Consider the following 18605-nt stretch of genomic DNA (forward strand, 5'->3'; position numbering starts at 1 on the left):
GGGAAGAATTGAGCAAGGAAACATAAAGTCATGGTGGGTAGGCTGTTTCTACAGAGGTGCACCAACTGGAGATGACATGAGTTCAGTGTCAGTTGGGGCAGGTGGTTTTATCTAACTTGAGAGAACTACAGCCCAGAACTGGAAGCACCTCTCTGTCTGCCCTGGGCCTCTGACCACTCTCTCACCCTCCTCCCTTTGACTGCTGACAGTAATTGCTCTCCCTTTGGTGATTACTTAGCTCATTAATTGCCTAAAGGAGAACAGCAGCCTAGGGTGAAGGTGATTGGCAGAGAAAATAATGGGTAGGAAGAACTCTAGGGGAATGGACTTGGAATGGGGTTGGAGTACAGAAGAGAGTGTGTCTTTTATGTCTGACCCCAGCCTGTTGGGTTCCCTCACTGAAATTCAATTTGAGGAAGCACTTTTCAATTCTAATATGGACACCAATACTTTCATTCTCAAACATCTTACCATTCCTGTTTAATTACCACCATCAGAACCATAACCCTCCAGTTTTCCTCCTCTACTGTCATTGTCACTACCATCGCCATTTTGGTGGTGATCTCTATGATAGCTTCCAATGACCCCTGCTTCCTGGCATTTTTCCACTGTGTAATCCTATCCTTTTGAATATAGGTTGTGTTTAATGACTTGTCTCGCATTAATGGAATTGAGCAGAGGTGATGGGATATTGCTTCAAAGATTAGGCTACCATCACCGGAAGCAGTGGTGGATGACTTAAACCCAGTGACTCAGGAGGCTGAGGCAGGAGGAGGATCACAAGTTGGAGAGCAGCCTCAGTGATTTAGTGAGGCCCTAAGCAACTTAGGGAGATCCTGTCTCAAACAACAAAAAGGGCTGGGGATGTAGCTCAGTGGTAAAGTGCCTCTGGGTTCAATCCCCAGTATCAAAAAAAAAAAAAAAAGACCATCAAAAGACTGTGGCTTTCATTTTAGGTATTCTATAAGTTGCACTGAGGAAAGCCAGCTGCCATGCTGTCAGCTACCCATGGAGAAGCCCCCACTGCAAGTAATGAAGGGAGGCCTTAGGTCAACATTCAGCAAGGTTCAAGAGCATAAGAGGAACTGGATCCTGCCAATAATCATGCATATTTACTTGGGAGCAGATAGTTCTTCAGTCAAGACAACAGATGAGAACTGTACCCCTGCTGCCACCTTGGTAAACAGGCTTGTGAGAGACTGTGAGCCAGAGGTATCCAGCTAAGCCATGCTAATTTCTGACCCACAGAAACTACAAGATAATGAATGTATGTTGTTTTGAGTCACTAAGTTTTGGCTACCAAAAATAGGGGTAATTTGTTATGCAGCAATAAGTAACTCATATAGTCACCAACACCATCACCATCTTCATACTCACATCATCAATACCACCATCTCCAGAACAACATGCTCTCAAACTTACTACTGTAACTGCTATCACTGGCATTGCTGCTGTTATCATAGTCACCACCTTTACTTTAAACTCAAATATGGATTCCCATGGGCACCATTACCACATTATCAGCTGCAGAAGTCTTTCTAGCACCCAATATGTACCAGACCCCACTCAAGCCCTAGGATTACAAAGACATAAAGGACATAATCTATGCCCTCAGAGAATCTATTGGATACTAGTTGAGGAATTATGACACAGTTATAAAAGGTGAATATTAAATCAAGGAAGTCTATGCTTATTGACACTGTGGATCAGGGTGGTAGGAGAAGACTTTGTGGAGCAGACGGCACCTAATCTAGGCCTTCAAGGACCAATGAGATTGGGAGAAGCAGTGGAGGAAGAGGAAGATGTGAATTAGCTTGATGCTTCTGGAAAAAAATGAAGTGAGGAGATCTCAGAGGGGAATCCATTATGGGGAGCAATGGGAAGTGAGTTTGGAGCCAGAAAAGAAGCACATGGAAGTATATTGCATTTTAAATTTGTGCATGACTTTATACTTTCCAAAGCATTTTCCGGGCTGCTATTTCATGAAGCCTCCTCCTTCTCCTCCTCCTTCTGTTCCTCCTCCTCCTCCTCCTCCTCCTCCTTCTTCTTTTAAATGGATATAATATATTTATTTATTTATTTTTATGTGGCGCTGAGGATTGAACTCAGTGCCTCACACATGCAAGGCAAGACCTCTCTCTACCACTGTACTTTGGCCCCAGCCCAAGTCCATCTTGTTTTTTTTTTTAAAGAGAGAGTGAGAGGGGGAGAGAGAGAGAGAGAGAGAGAGAGAGAGAGAGAGAGAGAGAGAGAGAGAGAGAGAACACTTTTAATATTTATTCTTTAATCATCGGCGGACACAACATCTTTGTTTTGTATGTGGATCGAACCTGGGCCGACAGCATGCCAGGCGAGCGCGCTACCACCTGAGCCACATCCCCAGCCCCAAGACCATCTTCTTTAATAGAAGGGAAAACTATGGTTTACAGGAATGTAAATGGGCTAGGGATGTGGCTCAGTGGTAGAGCATTGTGAGGCCCTTGGTTGAACTCCTGGGGGACATCTCTCCTTTTCCAGTACAGCCATGGAAGACAAGCCTGGGACAGGGGCCTCAACTCTCTGCCCCAGTGGAGGCAGTGTGGAGTGATGGGGTCTAGACACCTTGTTTTAGTGGTAACAATGGGCAAGTTAATCAACTCCATACTTACCTCTTTGCTGCTGTTGTATCTGTAGACTAGATATCATATGAAAAACATTGCCTGGTGTCTGGCACATGGCAGCCTAGTAATAAATGTTAATTCCATTCCTTAGTCCCTTCCACCCTCCCTCCTCCCCAGTACTTGTCTGGCACTGGAGGCTGGACAGACATGGCATTCAGGCAGGCCTGCCACTAGTAACTCCAGGGGGCACCATTCACACATGGACAAGAGGGTCAGGGGCATTAAGAAGGAGATGCTAGGTCCAGGGTTGTGGCTCAGTGGTAGAGCACTCACCTACCATGTGCGAGGCCCTGGGTTTGATCCTCAGCACCACATAAAAGTAAATAAAATAGGGCTGGGGATGTGGCTCAAGCAGTAGCGCGCTCGCCTGGCCTGCGTGCAGCCAGGGTTCGATCCTCAGCACCACATACCAACAAAGATATTGTGTCCGCCGAAAACCAAAAAAAAATAAATATTAAAAATTCTCTCTCTCTCTCTCTCTCTCTCTCTCTCTCCCCTCTCTCACTCTCTCTTTAAAAAAAAAAGTAAATAAAGACATTGTGTCCAACTACAACTAAAAAAAAATATTAAAACAACAACAACAAGGATATGCTAGTGACTAGCCACTGCTAAAACCTTCCCTTCCAGAAAGTCTTTCAAAATCAATCCCAGATGAATTGAAGGCTACCCTCTCAGTTCTGGACTTTTGGGGCAGATAACTTGCCTTATACCTTTCCCAGAAGGCTACAACCTCTCCCTGCTGCTGAAGATGTGCCTCCTAGGACTGGCAGGACCCTCTGGAGCCTTATGAAATCCAGGCCCAACCTTCAGCAGGAAATGTACCATGAATCCTCACAATTGTTAACAACCTTCATATTCATAGCTTTGTTAATGCTCAGTACCACCCTAGGACACAAATCTTACTATTTATTATTTGCTTCACCCCCATTTTACAGATTAATAAATGGAAGCTGACAGGTTAAATGATGAAAGTGGTGAGTGGCAAGTGGCTTAGCTGACCCCAGTTTCAGGATGCTAAATTCTATGTTCTCTTCTCCACCCATGCTGTCCCATGGCTTAGAGAGGAGTGACTTACTTGGGCTTAAAGCAGAAGGTGGGTTAGAACCAAGGCCTCCTATACACCTCCTAGGGCAGTATTTTTTTTCTGCTCCATCATCCTGTACCCAGTAGAAAAACTGCTGTGGGAAAACAGTGGAGAAAAAGAAATGATGGGTGGAGAGAAGGAGGAAGCTAAAAACTGCAGAGGATAAGGTTGATATGGAGATCGGACAGCTAGGACACTAGGGTCCCTAGTTGGATGGGGCTGGGACTCCCTACTCAATCAGGCCCCAGGCTGCAGGCTGCCAATGCTCCTCCATCAAGAGCCCTGGAGAGCCTGAAATCAAATATTCCTCCTCCCCTGCTCAGGCAGCCTTATTGCCATTGACAGCAAATATATTGCTCTAATCTTTTCTCATTTTGCAGGGATGGGTTCCATTCTGACCTCCCTCCCAGCCTTGAAGGCTTCACAGAGGCGGGAGGGAGACATGAAGGAGGAAAAGGAATGAAGGGGGAGGGGAAGGGCAGGTTGAGCTGTCAGTGGGGCAGCTGCAGTGATCCCAGACTTGATGTGGCCTTGTCTCTGGAAGGCTGAAAGCTTCTGGGAATGTGGAGGTCCCTAGAGAAAGCCAGTCCCTCCATACCCCCATGACCAGGGTCTCCCTGTGGAAGCATATAGGAAAGACTTGGTGGGCAGAGGATGTAGGCCTGGGGCCCCAGGGAAACAGAAGTCTGCAGAGCAGACAGTCCTGGGGTGTGTGTGAGTGGGGAGGGGGGCTTCCTGCCTGTCCTACTGTCCTCTGCTATCCAAAGAAGCCTTGCCAATATGTGTGTTACTGTTCCTTTGGCTGCCTCTCTTTCTGGTCTTCTCCACTTAACAGCAATCACTTGGCAAACCTCAGAGCAGCCTTGTGGAAGGGTCATATATGTGAGAAGTTGGGAGAAAGAGGCTTGGGAGTACCCACTCTAGGGGACAGGAATGGGACAGGGATAGTACCCAGACTTCAGGCAAGGAGCAAAGGACAGGGTGGGACAGAGTGCTTGTGGGAAGAAATCTGGAGCTCAGAATCAGTTAGGGGTACCTGAAAGGGGGAGAGCATATGAGTGGGGCTTGGCCAGGGAGGGGACCAGGTAGCCTAGGGAGGTAGGCTGAATCTAGTGCTCTGAGAAACTGGAGGACCAGAAACCTGGTCCTCATCTGTGCTGCTAAAAATCAACCCCTAATGCCATTGACAGCAAATGAATTGCTCTAATCTTTTTCATTTTGTCAATATGGGTTCCATTCTGACCTCCCTCCCAGCCTTGACTCTCCTAGGTCTCCCCTAGGGTAAGGTAGTGCCTCTGTATCACATCATATGAGCATCTTGTCTTTAGAATGCACCTTCAGGTTGGGCTAGAAAGTTTTCTGGATCCTGACAGTTTACCAGTGGGAGAGCACCTCAGTCTGTGTGTGCGATTGAGTGCGCATGCATATGCATATGGGTGTGACCAATTTCTCTCTTTGAGGCCTCTGGCCTTTCCTAGGAGATATTTCTGACTAGAATGGTCTGGATGAGCCATTCAGATCTCTGCCTAGGGTTCAGCTGGGAGTGGGCAGAGAGTGGAAGGAGGGTGCTGGCCTCTCCTGTTCTCCCCTCTGGCCATGAGTGCTGCCTCTTATTGCAAGACAGGCATGCCCTGCTTATTATAAAAGATCTTTTCCTAATTATCCCATTTTTAGACAGACCACCCTGCTGGGTATGATGACCCTTTAATTCTCTCTGATGGTCTCCAGGTTCACCTTCAGAAAGGTTTCCCTGACTCCATGAATCCCCATCCATTCCCTGGGTTCCTGAGCTTCTAATGAAGTCTATTCAGTTGAGGTGGCCATCCTTATCTTTTTAGGGAACTTTTCATCTTATAGCCCCTTCTTGTCTGAGGATGGCTGAGGTGAAATTGGAGTATCTATGTTCTTGCTTTCTAAGGTCTAATCAGACAAAGGAAGATGGAGGAGATACAAAGTAACAGTAAAAAAAAAAAAACACTGTTACACTTACTGTGTGCCAGGCACTGTGCTATTTTGCAAACAGTTTCTTTCATATAATCTTTCTAAGAGCCCTTTACCATTTCCTATTACTCTCACCCTAATTTAATAGTTAGGGAAGTGGAGGCAAAGAAGCTAAGGGAAGTTCCACATCACATAGGTAGTAGTGGTGGACTGTAAACCTTGAACCAGGGCGGTGTAATTCCGGAGTCCATGGATGTATTTAACCACTAGCTTTATTCTTTTAGAAAAATAGGAAGAAAGCCTCCGGAATCACATTAACTTATTTGACTTGGTATTAAGGTCTCTCACCTGGCCCTCTCAAAATCCCTCCCAGCATTCTCCCCCAAACTCCAAACAAGGTCCTTGTGTTCCAGTCACCCTGCATTTGGCTTTCCCCGTTTATCTTAACACTTCTGCCTACTTCATTTCCCAATCGCATCCCGGTTTGGGTTCTGTCCATCCTTTAGAGCTCAGCCCAGAGGGCTCGGCTTTCAGGTACTCTCTCCCGATTCCCCGTCAGAAGTGGGCTCTCCTTCTCCCAGGCCCCTGAGCACAGCCCTCATTCTGCTCTCGGAGCTGTCGGGTGCTGGCTTCAGGCTTCCTCTTCATCCTGCCGCTACCCAGCGGGGCAAGGTTAGAGAACTGTCGGGAAGGCAGAAGCGCTCAACATAGCTTGGTTTACTAGAAAGAGAGCAGATAATCGAAAAATGAGACAAGGAGTGAGACCTCCAGAGACCGAGAGCAATCAAAAAGGAACTGGAAGGCAGAAACCGAACGGGGTGGGGTGGGCAGAATGAAGACAAACGCTCGGCGTTGGCCAGACGGACCGCAGCCAGGGACCACTTCTCCTCGCACCCCTCTAGGCCCAGAGACCGACGGCGACAGTTCCTCTATAGAGACTTCTGGGCAAGCAGCCGACTCCTGGAGGGGTGCGGGCGAGCAAGACCAAGCGCAAGCCAGGCCTCTGGCGCTCGGGAGCGCTCGGGCGGTCACCCGCATCTTCGTCATTAGCATAAATTTCTTCAGCACTCCCAGCGGGCGGCGGCTGGGCTGCGCGGGCGGGGACCGGCGGATGGTGGCGCCCCCGCCCACCCTGCAGCCGCGGCCCGCGCCTCCCGGCAAGCAAGGGTAATAACGCGTCCTCCGACGGCGCGTTCCAGCACACAGAAGTCATTTTACAGCCATTACCTCCCTGGCACCTCGCAATCCCCTGGTGATAGCGTCTCTCCAGACACCAGAGATTAAATAACCAGGGCAAAAGATCTCGCTTCTAATAAATGCCAAAGCCGGGAATCGAACCTGAGGCTTTCCGGTATCAGCTCTTTTGCTTTCCTGGTACACAGTGGAGTCCCAGGATGCCTCTCCATCCAGAGAACTATAGTTTGGGGAGAAAGAGAGTTAAGAACTCCTCCTCTTTATTTGTTCTTTTTGGATAGACAAGACAGTACAGTGTATTTTGACATATTATACATACACGGGGTGTGTGTGTGTGTGTGTGTGTGTGTGTGTGTGTGTGTGTGTGTCGATTTGTGTGATTTGTGAGGAGAGAAATGTAGGTGTGGGCTGGGGATGTGGCTCAAGCCGTAGCTCGCTCGCCTGGCATGCGTGCGGCCTGGGTTCGATCCTCCAGCACCACATACAAACAAAGATGTTGTGTCCGCCAATAACTAATAAATAAATAAATATTTTTAAAAAAGAAGAAATGTAGGTGGGACAGGATCTTGAGCCCCCAACCCATCATTTGGGGCACACGGATTGGGAGATGGGTACAATACTATCACTGTCCCTTTGAACTCAACTCAGCCACAAGAAAATATAGCATCAGCCTCCAGAGCAGCTGGGATTACAGGCGTGCACCACCATGCCGGCTCAGGAACTGATTTTTTAGTGTGTGTGTGTCAGTGCTAAGTATTTTGCAACAACCATGTGAAAGCCAGGATCCAATGGCACAAGCCTGGCATCCCAGCAATTTGAGAGGCTGAGGCAGAAGGATTCCAAGTTCCAGATTCCAAGTTCTTAGCAACTGAGATCCAGTCTCAAATAAAAATAAAAAGAACTGAGACTGTAGCAACTCAGGGGTAGAGCGGCCTCTGGGTTCAAGTCCCACTACAAAAACAAAACAAAAACACCCAGCACATGAAAACAAGTACAATTGATTTATGGAAGGCCATATAACAATAAATGGAAGAACCAGAAAGAAAAACAAACATGGATGAAAAGGGAAGACTGGGGGCTGGGATTGTGGCTCAGCAGTGGAGAGCTCCTCTAGCATGTGTGAGGCCCTGGGGTTTAATCCTCAGCACCACTTAAAAATAAATAAACAAAAATAAAGGTATTGTGTCCATCTACTTCTAAAAAATAAAATATGAAAAAGAAAGAAAAGGGAAGACTGGAGTCAGGTATCAGAAATCCCCCTGAGGAAAGTAGTAAAAGTAGTAAAAGTAGTAAAAAGTAGTAAAAGCTGTCCAGAGGATGACTAGAATTTAGCCAGATAAAGAGGTGGTGGAGGTCAGGAAGAATGTTTGGGTAGTTGAAACAGCAAGGGTGAAATTCTAGAGAAATAGTAGCATGGTGCACTTGAGCATCTGTAAAAGCCAGAGGAAGTGCAGCTGAAGGGGATACCAAGGGCAGGATAGGAGAGTCTTGTTAAGGATTTTGTTTTTAATTAAGGCAACAAGCTTAAGTCATTAGTGGTTTTAAGCAACAGAAAGGTATGATTACAATTGCATTTTTAAAAGATCATTTAAGGTGTAAAGAATGCAAGGGAGGGTGAAGGCACTGTAGCTTCTCCTGTAATCCCAGCAACTGGGGAGGCTGAGGCAGGAGGATGGCAACTTCAAGGCCAGTTTCAGCAATTTAGCAAAACCCTTAGGAATTCAGACCTTGAAATAAAAAAATAAAAAGGGTTGGAGATGGTTCAGTGGTATAGCACCCCTGGGTTCAATCCTCAATACCAAGGGTTATAGGAGAATGCAATACAAGGGTTCACAGTTTCATTGGTGATTGTACTACTAAACTCTTCTAGGGTGTAACAGGAGTTAGAAGATGAAAAAGCACACATAAGAGAATCCAGGAGTGGTACTCAGTAATTGGGGTGTGAAGGAGAGAGAGGGAAAGCCAAGACATTCTGTATCCTCTGCTCTTCCTCAAACCTGAGCTCCAATTATTTAATATATTCATTTCATTTAATTCATTGCTTTCATGAATGTTTTCCAATTGTCCCCTCCTCCTCATCACCACTGCCACTGGTCTAAATCAAGATGTTTTTCTCTTCAGATATTCTCCAAGCCATCTTAGCATATATATAAACATATACTTTTTTAATGTTTTGTTTGTATTGTTTAATATTTATTTTTTAGTTATAGGTGGACACAATGTCTTTATTTTATATTTATGTGGTGCTGAGGATCGAACCTAGTGCCTCACGCATGTTAGGCGAGCGCTCTACCACTGAGCCACAACCTCAGCCCCTAAACATATATTTTTTAATTGAATCTGGGGTCTTGTGCATGGTAGGCAAGTGCTCTACCATGGAGCCACACCCCTAGCCCTATCTTAGTGTATGTTCTGAATCAGTTAAGTCAATCTACACCTCACCTGTCATTGAACCTATTACAGGACAAAATTCAATCTCTTTCTGGTCTCCTCTCAATTTACTTTGTCAATTTTTCCTTCCCCCTTTTGGGCCAATATTGCTCCAGAGGTATTACACCTACTGAAACCACAGAGTCACCTGAAAGTTTAAGTAAACGTTCCCTCATAGCCCTAAACCTTTGTAAACTGTGTGCTTGTGTATTTATTAAACATACACTTGCCTCATTCCTCAGAGGTCACATGATCTTTCCACTGCCAGGAATTTGCCAATCCCTTCTCTCTGGGAAATTTCTATTCACACTTCAAGTCCCAGCTCAGATATCAGTATCTAGGCTTTTTCTAACACTCCCACTCCCTAGATAGGATTAATTGCTTCCTCATTTGTGCTTCTAAGTTACTTTACACATATCTCTGTCCTGGTAGAAGTTGGACAATTTAGTCTTTGAGTATCTAAGGAACACAGGCTAATGCAATCAACAAATGCTCCTGACTCTGAAAAGTTGTTGGGAGGATTACATGGGGCAAAATATTTACAGTTGCATTTTCTTTTTCATCCCTTTCCTAATAATACTAATAATCTATATTACAATTTACAAAGGACAAAGTTTGATAGCATTCCATCTGGAAATAAACCTGTGAGATAGTAATGGTATTTATTATTTCTATTTTATATTTGGAGGAAGTGATATACCTAAGAGTTAAAAAAAAAGGCCAGGCATGGTGATGTTCAATGCCTGTAATCCTAGCCACCTGGGGGTCTGAATAAGGAGGATTGCAAATTCAAGGCCAGCCTCAGCAATTGTAGTGAGATCCCTGAATACTTAGTGAAACCCTGTCTCAAAATAAAATACAGGGGCTGGGTTGTACCTCAGTGGTACAGTGCTTGCCTAGCATGTGTGAGGCACTGGGTTCAACCCTCAGCACCACATAAAAATAAATAAATAAAATAAAGGTATTGTGTTTATCCACAATCAAAGATATTTAAAAAAATAAAAAATATAAAAGGCTGGAAATATAGTTCAGTGGATAGAACGCTCCAGAGTTCAATCCCCAGTACTGGGGGAAAAAAGTAATAATGTGGAGGTTGGGGGTGTGTAGCTCAGTGGTAGAGCTTGTGGGAAGCCCTGAGTTTAATCCCAGCACTAAATCAATCAATCAATCAAGCAAGCAAGCCAGCCAGCAAGCAAGCTGGTTAAGTCGTATGCCTAAATAACAGTGCTCCATTGCTATTGTCAAAAATGGAGTCAAGTTTTCTGGTTTTAAAATCTGTGATGTTTGTGGTACTGGGGATTGAACTCAGGGCACTCTAGCATTGAGCTACCTCCTCAGCACTTTTTAATTTTTATTTTGAGACAGGGATTCCCTAGGTTGTGGGGATGGCTTCCAACTTGTGATCCTCCTGTCTCAGCTACCCCAGTAACTGGGATTATAGGCAAAGGCCATTGTGCCCAGCACTGTGATGCTAGTATTTTTTATGAACAGATTAAAAAAGTGTATATATTTGTATTGTACAACATGATGTTTTGCTACATGTATACACTTTAGGATGCATGAATCAAGCTAATTAACATATACAATTACTTCACATATTTATGTTTTTTTTTTTTTTCGTGGTATGAACTTAAGGTCTACTCTTTTAGCAGTTTTTAAGTATACAATTCATTGTTATTGACTATAGTCATCATGTTATAACCTCCTGAATTTAATTCTCTGAAATTTACATCCTTTTTTTTTTTTTTGTATTGGGGATTGAACCCAGGAGTGTTTAACCACCAACTATAACTTCAGCCTCCTCCCACCGCCGTTGTTTTTTTGAGAGTCTCACTAAGTTGCTGAGGATGACTCGAACTTTCCATCCACTTGTCTCAACCTCTGGAGTGACCGAGATTATAGATATGTTGCCATCGCACCCAGGGAAATTTTATATCTTTGACTAACATTGCTCCAAATGTGATCTTTCTATTAAATCACACTGCTTCTTGTATACTCTAACCAGTATTTTTTTCAAAGTGCAGGGAAACACTCACTGAATAATAAATTCATGAGGTAGGGACACTAATAACGAATGAGGGATTAAAAAAAAGTTCAGATTAATTCACATGTAGTAAGGATGAACAGAGTCCGCTGATTCTTCGTTGTAATGTAAAATCTATTTCTCACTGCGGATCCAGATTTTTTAAAAGTATGAAAGCCCCTGCACCAGCACAATGCCAGGTTCTAAATGACACTTAGTAAATTGAATTATAACACTTTCATTTTGAATCCATTTTTGTTTCCTTAAACTCCATTCGTCGCCACTGGAAAGCAGAGATCACATTATTTTTCTGATTCCTAACAGAGAGCAAGTTATGAAGTTGGAGTATTTATGTGTTTGTCAAATGAAAGCCTGAATGAGAATAAAGGGATAATATAGCTCAGGAAATATGGTTGAAAATGATTACTGTTTTATCTCTTTCTAGAGTTATGCATTGTCTACAGCGACACCCGAAAATGTTCAGTAAACAGTTTCCAAAAACCCGGTTTCCCTGCCTTGGGGGGACGACAAAAAAAAGGGGAAGCATACATAAATATGCACTCAAGGAACACCGCTTGCCCTTAGTCAACATGGCCTCTCAATGGTTTCAGAAAAGGCCTCTGGGTGGAGGGGCTGGGGTGGGGGCGGGGATTGTTTACCTTAGTCAAAATGGCCACCTTGATTTCGTTCTATCAGAATGAGCATGCGTAGTCCCGGTCCCGCCCTTCACCCGCCTTGATCTTTACGCGTGCGTCCTAGCGCAGAGGGACGGCGTGGGAGGAATAAATTTCTCTGTGATTGGTTGGTTCAGGATTTCAAACCCGAACTGGCGGCGCGGTGTCTCTTCGCCGTTGGGTGAGGCGCAGAGGGAAGTGGAAGGCCGCCCAGGTGGGGCCGGGCGGACCTAGAGGGGTGCGTTTTAGGGACTGAAACTAGGTGCGTCTGGCTTTGGATTGTGGTAGGAGGGAGAGCATCCGACCCGGTAAGCCTTGGTAACCTGAGGGGCCCGAGGGGAAGGTTGCCATCTGTAATCCTTCCACTGGCGTTTCCCTGTGGCGGGGGCTGGCAGGGTAGTGGGCTTTCTTGGCGCCGGGTTATGTGGGAAATCGGGGACCTCTTTTTGAGGTGTGGCTTCTTTTGTAGGGTCAGGGTTGACCCTAAAAAAGTGGCTCCGGAGTAAAGGTGTGGGAGTGGGTGGAGGTAACATAGGAATAGGAATAGGGTGTTTCTAAGGGAAAAGTCTTGATACCTTGAAGCCTGAGCTGGAGTCTGAAGTGGAGCCCCGCTCCCTTGTGGGTCACGTCTTTCTAGGTAGGCTGGCCGAGGCTGTGACATCTTGACCTTCCTGTCTTAATTTTTAGCTTCGCTAACAGTGAGGCCTTATTTTAACACTTAGACGTACTTTTTTTTTTTTAACAGTATCTCATTCGTAGTTGGAGAGTGTGGGTAGAAAAGTGGGGTGAGTGGAAAGATAAGCCTTGAAAAATGTCATTATCTTTCTCTTTCATAAGTCGGGTAAATAAGACTTTTGAGTTATTGAAGGTGTTTAGAGAAGGCCCCTTTCCTGTAGCTTAATCGTTCAACAGGTGTTTAAGCGCAAGGTGTAGCTAGAAGACAATCCTGTTTGGGTTTAAAGCAGTGTGCAGTTTATTTGAGGCGATAGAACTTAAAAAGAAAACTGGTGAATCTGGAAGGTTTATATGCTATTTGAGAGTATAGCCCATTAGTACAGCCCATTTAGAAAATATTTTTGCAGTATTTATCAAGAGCTATAAAAGGTTTTTACACTCAAATATAGTAATTGGAAATCACCTAACGAACAGTCACCTAAAGAAAAATACCATCCATAGGGATGTTCAATTAATTCATTCAACAAATATTTATTGATAATTTGCCAAGTGTTGGATACTGTTCTAGGCACCAGTGGCTCAGCAATGGACAAAACAGACAAAAATCTTTGCCTTTTTGAAGTTTTAACTATTGGGGAGACCACAGACAATAAAATAAGTAGATAAGTATATTAGATGGAGATAAGTGCCTTGGAGCAAAATAAAGCAAGAAAATGTTGGGAGGGGGGAGTCTGAAATTTTAAATAGGGTGGTTAAGAAAGACTTAATTGGGGAAAAAGATATATATTAGTAAAGACGTAATGGGGGTGAGAGTGTGACCGAAAGAAATTCCAGGCAGAGAGGGAACTGAAAATCTGGAAATTGTTTCAATATCTAAAAAAGTGAATGGTTAAATACTTGTTCCATAAACTCTTTTGAACTTAATGGAAACATTATAGTAAAAAGGAAAGTATAAAATTATATGTAATCTGTGATTGCAATTCTTTGACATGTGAGTGTATAATGAGCAATGGATATACATATAGTTGTTTAGGAAGATGAGGTTTTTAAAATTATTTTAAAAATAATATTTTCAGACATAGAACAGTTATACCATTAGGCAGTGTTTTGTTTTTCATGGTACTGGGGGTTGAATCCAGGGCCTTGTACATGATAGGCAAACACTCTATTTCTGAGCTATAACTTCAGGCAGTATTTTTATATATGTCAAATGAGTTTATAAATAATAAAGGAAATAATTTTGTCATTTTGGGCTTAAATGGTTAGGGAAGGCTTCAGTGAATTTGGGAGACTTAAGTCTAAACCTTGAAGAATGGAAGGAGAAGGAAAAAAAGAAAGTAGTCTAAACTGTGGTATGTTGAACTGGTAATTTTACGAAAAATCATAATTCAGTTCTACTCTTTCCTTATTTTAGTCTTCATTCATGTTGGATTGAAGACGTTCTGTTTATTCTTTCTGCAGTTGATTTGTTCATAAGAACATTTGGTCTCAAGATAATATTCCTTCTGCCTGCCAGTTGGATTGAAGCTTTTGATATAGTGAAGCAGAAGCTGGACATTTGGGGGAAAAGAATTATCCTGAAATGCTTTTGTATGAAAAAAATCTTAGTATTGAGATTCTTTGGGAATGGTTTTCCTTGGCAGCCCCAAATCTATGTTGTTGATTTCTTAGGAATTTTCCAGATCAGCAATGTTTGTGATGTTTTTCATTGAAACATTTTGATGGAAAACTCAAGTGATTTTTCCATTGGTTTGTCTTAAAATATCTAACACCCTTGTTGGAGCTAAAAAACCTGATATAGGTCTTTTACTAATGTTTGTAGCAGAAGGAAGACAATTATAGAGACTTTTCCCAGGATACCCTGCAGTAAGATCTGTGATAGTCTGTTATTCTGAAGGACTGTCTGTCTCTTGCCTGGGTGATTGAAATTAAATTGGGGTCTCAGAGCAATCATGGCAAGCTGAGACTCTTTCATAGTGTTGCCAAATTGCTCCCTTAGGGATGCTCACAGATTGGGAATCTGTAACATAGTGACTTCTCCACCTCTGGGGATTGCTATCAATAACAGCTGAGATTCTGCAGCACCTTTTTGTTTAAAGTGCTCCACAAACTGATTTCCTTGCTACACACAGGGATCATTTGAGCTTTCCGAAAAGGCAGCAGTCTCTGTTGTGGAAAGTGACAGCTGTTTTACAGCTTCAAAGCAATGCAACTAGATATGACTTTGTTTTTGTTTCCTTTCACATTAGTGTATCTCCTAGCTATGGAATTAAATAATAAAGGGGGAGGAAATAAACAAAAGGGTGAAAATGTGACCCAGCAGGAAAATTAAGACCATTCTCATTTGACCTTGGATAGGATGAGTAAATTTTAGCTTTTTGCGTTACAATTTGGCTGAGATATCAAGAGTTAGTGGTGATGCAGAAAGATATTTTTGTCACCTATAAATAATTCCTGAGAGTCACTTCTGTAGAATAGTAATAAAAATATATGGTCCCCAGCATATAAAGAGAAGAGGATTGTGTTTGCTAGTGCCATATTTGGATTACCTTAAGTAAACCTATCTTAGAGGAAGAATTAACTCTTTAGTAGCAACAAGCCTCACTAGAGCAGCTTGTTTAGAAGCCTTGGCCTAGTCAGATTTTGCTATCTCCTTGATTCTTTTTGGTCTGGGTTCTAGTTATGATCTGTGTTTTTATATGTGTCATTCTTTGTCTGACATGTTATACTTTGGGGGAGGCATCTGGCAATGTCTGCAACATATATAGTGTGATATTTTTGTAACATCTCTTTGATGTGTTGAGGTAGAAAACATTCTTTTTTTAATTTATTTTGTTCTTTTTAGATAAAAATAACAGTAGACTATATTTTGGCATAGTATACATACATGTAGTATAACTTATTCTAAAATTAGGATCCTATTCTTGTGGTTGTACATGATGTGGAGTAACCGGGTCCTGTATTCAAATACAAGGCTAGGAAAGTTAAGTCTAATTAATTCTACTGTTCTTCATATTCCCCTCCCAGAACATAGATTTTGGAACTTAGATTGGGGTTTCATTGTGAGCTCATCATTTATTAGTGATTTAAGGTCTCTAAGCCTAAGTTGTGTTTGTATGTAAAAGGAAGTTAATTAATCAGATTACTTAAAATATATACATGAAATATCAGTTTTCGTGCCCAAATCACTTCAGATGTACCTTGTACATTTTATAAATACTGAATAAATACTGATTTTCTTTCTAACTGTATAACACTATTTTTAAAAAGTGTAAAATTCTGACTTTTTGTGATATCCTTATGTGGAGATTGCCTATAAAAAATTAGTAGACTTGGGAATCACTGTTCTAGGATATAATTAATATCCATCAGACTCAAAAAAACCTACTTCATACTTTCATATAAATATATACTTTATATTTTGATAATATATACATTATAATATTTTTATCTACATCAATTTATAATTTTCTGTGAGATAAATAGGACAAATACTGTTGTTTTCACTTGATAGATAAGTCTCAGAATTTAGGTAATTTACCCAAGTTTATGCTTTTGGTAAATTGAGGAGCTAAAGCTTTATTCCAAGAATTCTACCCCCACCTCTCACCAACTATTCTTTTTGTTTTAACCTATGTTATACAATAATGTTGAAGTAGAATCGGAATTCTTTGACAGAGGTATCATAGGTGTGTGTGTATATTCTCTGACTTCCATTTACCCATTATTTATGTCTTGTGTAAGCATCATATTAAATACTGGATGTGTGTAATACAGTAATGTCAAATATAAGGTTTCATCCTCAAATTTAGAATCTACCTGGAATACAAGACAGAAACAAATGGTAAAATTAAATTGAAGTGCAAGGTATGTGTATCTAAGTGGCAACTGACCAAAGCAGTAGAGGAAAGACTGGTGGCATGGATGTCATTTGAGGCAGTCAGATCAATTGAAGTGAATGATTAAACTTCCAAGTGGTGATGGGGTGGGTCCAATATATAAATAAGGGAAGAGACTATAGGGGTTGGTTATGTGCTTATAGGAAAGGGAAGAACCAAAGGTGTTTCTGAAGTTTGGAAGCAAGTGACTGGGAGACTAATAAAAATGAGGAGGTCAAGCTTGGAAATCTGTAGGATAGGACAGCAATGTAATGGTTAAGGTGGAATATTTGATAAGTTCTTTGAGCATTTGGAGGATTGAACTTTATGGGTATTGAGGGAAGAACAAAAATTGATAATCAACTATTTGTAAAACTCTAAATATGGAGACCATGAAGATCTGACAGTTAAGGATTGCCTCTTTGTTGTTTATAATACAGCATTACAAATTTAGTTAAATAACCACCTCCTAAGTACTGTTCCTAGGCATCATTTAGTAAAATAATGTAGATTGCCCTTGTTGTATGTATACCAGTTACAGTGGTGAGATTTACCCCATTTAGATTTTCTATATGTGTTTAGTTTTTTTCAGGATCAGGTTTGTATTTCTTTCCTTCCTTTCTGAATTGAACCCAGTGGTGCTATACCACTAAGCTACCTCCAGACACCCACTTTTTCTTTTTTCTTTTTTTTTTTTTTTTCAGTTTGAGACAATGTCTTGCTAAATTCTTGAGGCTGGACTCCAACTTGCAGCTCTCCTGCCTTGGCCTCTGAAGTCATTGGGATTGCAGGTATGCACCACTATGCCCAACCAGACTTGTTTTTTCAAGAGACTACCTCGCTCCAGGAAATATGCATGAGGAACATAGAGAATAATGGACTAAAGGAACTTGAGAAAATGGAGGCTTTTTTTTTTTCTTTAAAGGGGGCTTGCCTCAGTCTGTTCCTACTGCTATAACAAAAGATCTTAAAATGGATAATATATAAATAATAGAAATTTATTTCTCACAGTCTGGCAAGTCCAAAAGCAAGGCACTAGTAGGTTCTTTTTCTGATAAAGATTTGCTTTCTGCTTCCAAGATGGTGCCTTCTTGCTGTGTCCTCACGTAGTGGAAGGGCAAACCCGGCCAAACTAGTTCCTTTACACTTTTTTATAAGGGCACTAATCCCATTCACATCCTAATCACCTCTTAATACTATCACATGAATTTTGGGGGGACACAAACATTCAAATCATAGAGAGGACAAAAGGTCAGGTATTATTATCATTTAAAACATTAAAAACTCAATTTTTAAGCCAGTTTTTAATATCTTAGTTGGCCATGGAAATTTCCTTTTCTGTGTTCTTAGAAAGAAGTTTACTGTTTTAAAGTTTTAGGATATATGAACAAGTGTTGAGATGAAAGGAATCAGTACCCTATATTAAAATTATTGATTAGTGTCTTCCGTTTTTACTGGGAGCCAAAGAAAATCATAATTTGAATTGACTACTGAATGCCTTGCCCTGCCTTTGTCCTATAGTACTTGGTCTTATTTGTTTATTTGTGTTCAATCTATGGGCATCTTCATGACTTTCCAGATGTCTTTCTGAGAGCTTTAATGCTATTTTTTTAGTTTTGTTCTTAGTTTAGAGAAAGATCTATGTAATAAATTTGTTGGTCTGGTTGATTAGCAACTTGCTGTGATTATGTTGTTTAGAAAGATAACATTGCCATTTGAAGATCTTGGTTTCCAGCCCTGATTCAGGTATATATTCCATCCAAGCTTGGAATTCAAAGGTGGTTTTTTTTTTTTTTTTTGCTATTACAGCAATTGTCACATGAGTATGAATATTTCTGTAATGTTTAATAGAAAATAGCTTTGTACTTCTATATTCCTCTGTGGCTTGTTTTTTCTTTTTCTTTTTTTTCCCCTCTTTCTTGCCCTCATAATCTTATAAAAATTACAAAATCTCTAAAGATTCATAAAAAAATTTTTAAAATTTTATTAAGATACATGAAATAACAACCTGAACTAGATTGTTAAATGATGGTTAGAGCAACATAA

The 18605-nt window shown here is 41.7% G+C and overlaps 1 protein-coding gene and 1 long non-coding RNA gene across 7 annotated transcripts in view; one reads left to right on the forward strand and one right to left on the reverse strand.

Moving 5' to 3' along the window:
* Positions 1 to 5939: 5939 nt before the first annotated feature.
* LOC144378375 (uncharacterized) lies at positions 5940 to 6946 on the reverse strand. The gene is made up of 2 exons (XR_013440036.1): positions 6580 to 6946; positions 5940 to 6405 (listed from the first exon to the last, which is right to left on the reverse strand). It is a non-coding gene; the product is annotated as an uncharacterized LOC144378375 (long non-coding RNA).
* A 5146-nt stretch (positions 6947 to 12092) lies between these two features.
* The window catches only part of Racgap1 (Rac GTPase activating protein 1), a 31488-nt gene continuing 24975 nt past the window's right edge, over positions 12093 to 18605 (forward strand). For 2 of the 6 annotated variants that reach the window (XM_078014719.1, XM_078014721.1), the window contains exons 1-2: positions 12093 to 12187; positions 17264 to 17350. The gene's annotated coding sequence lies outside the window, so the exon portion shown is untranslated. Of the gene's footprint in view, positions 12315 to 17263; positions 17351 to 18605 lie in introns of all 6 variants that reach the window. The other 4 variants (XM_040280662.2, XM_005324932.5, XM_078014720.1 and 1 more) reach the window with 4 other exon arrangements.

Source organism: Ictidomys tridecemlineatus, chromosome 6 (genome assembly GCF_052094955.1).
Source record: "Ictidomys tridecemlineatus isolate mIctTri1 chromosome 6, mIctTri1.hap1, whole genome shotgun sequence".
Classification (NCBI taxonomy): Eukaryota; Metazoa; Chordata; class Mammalia; order Rodentia; family Sciuridae; genus Ictidomys; species Ictidomys tridecemlineatus.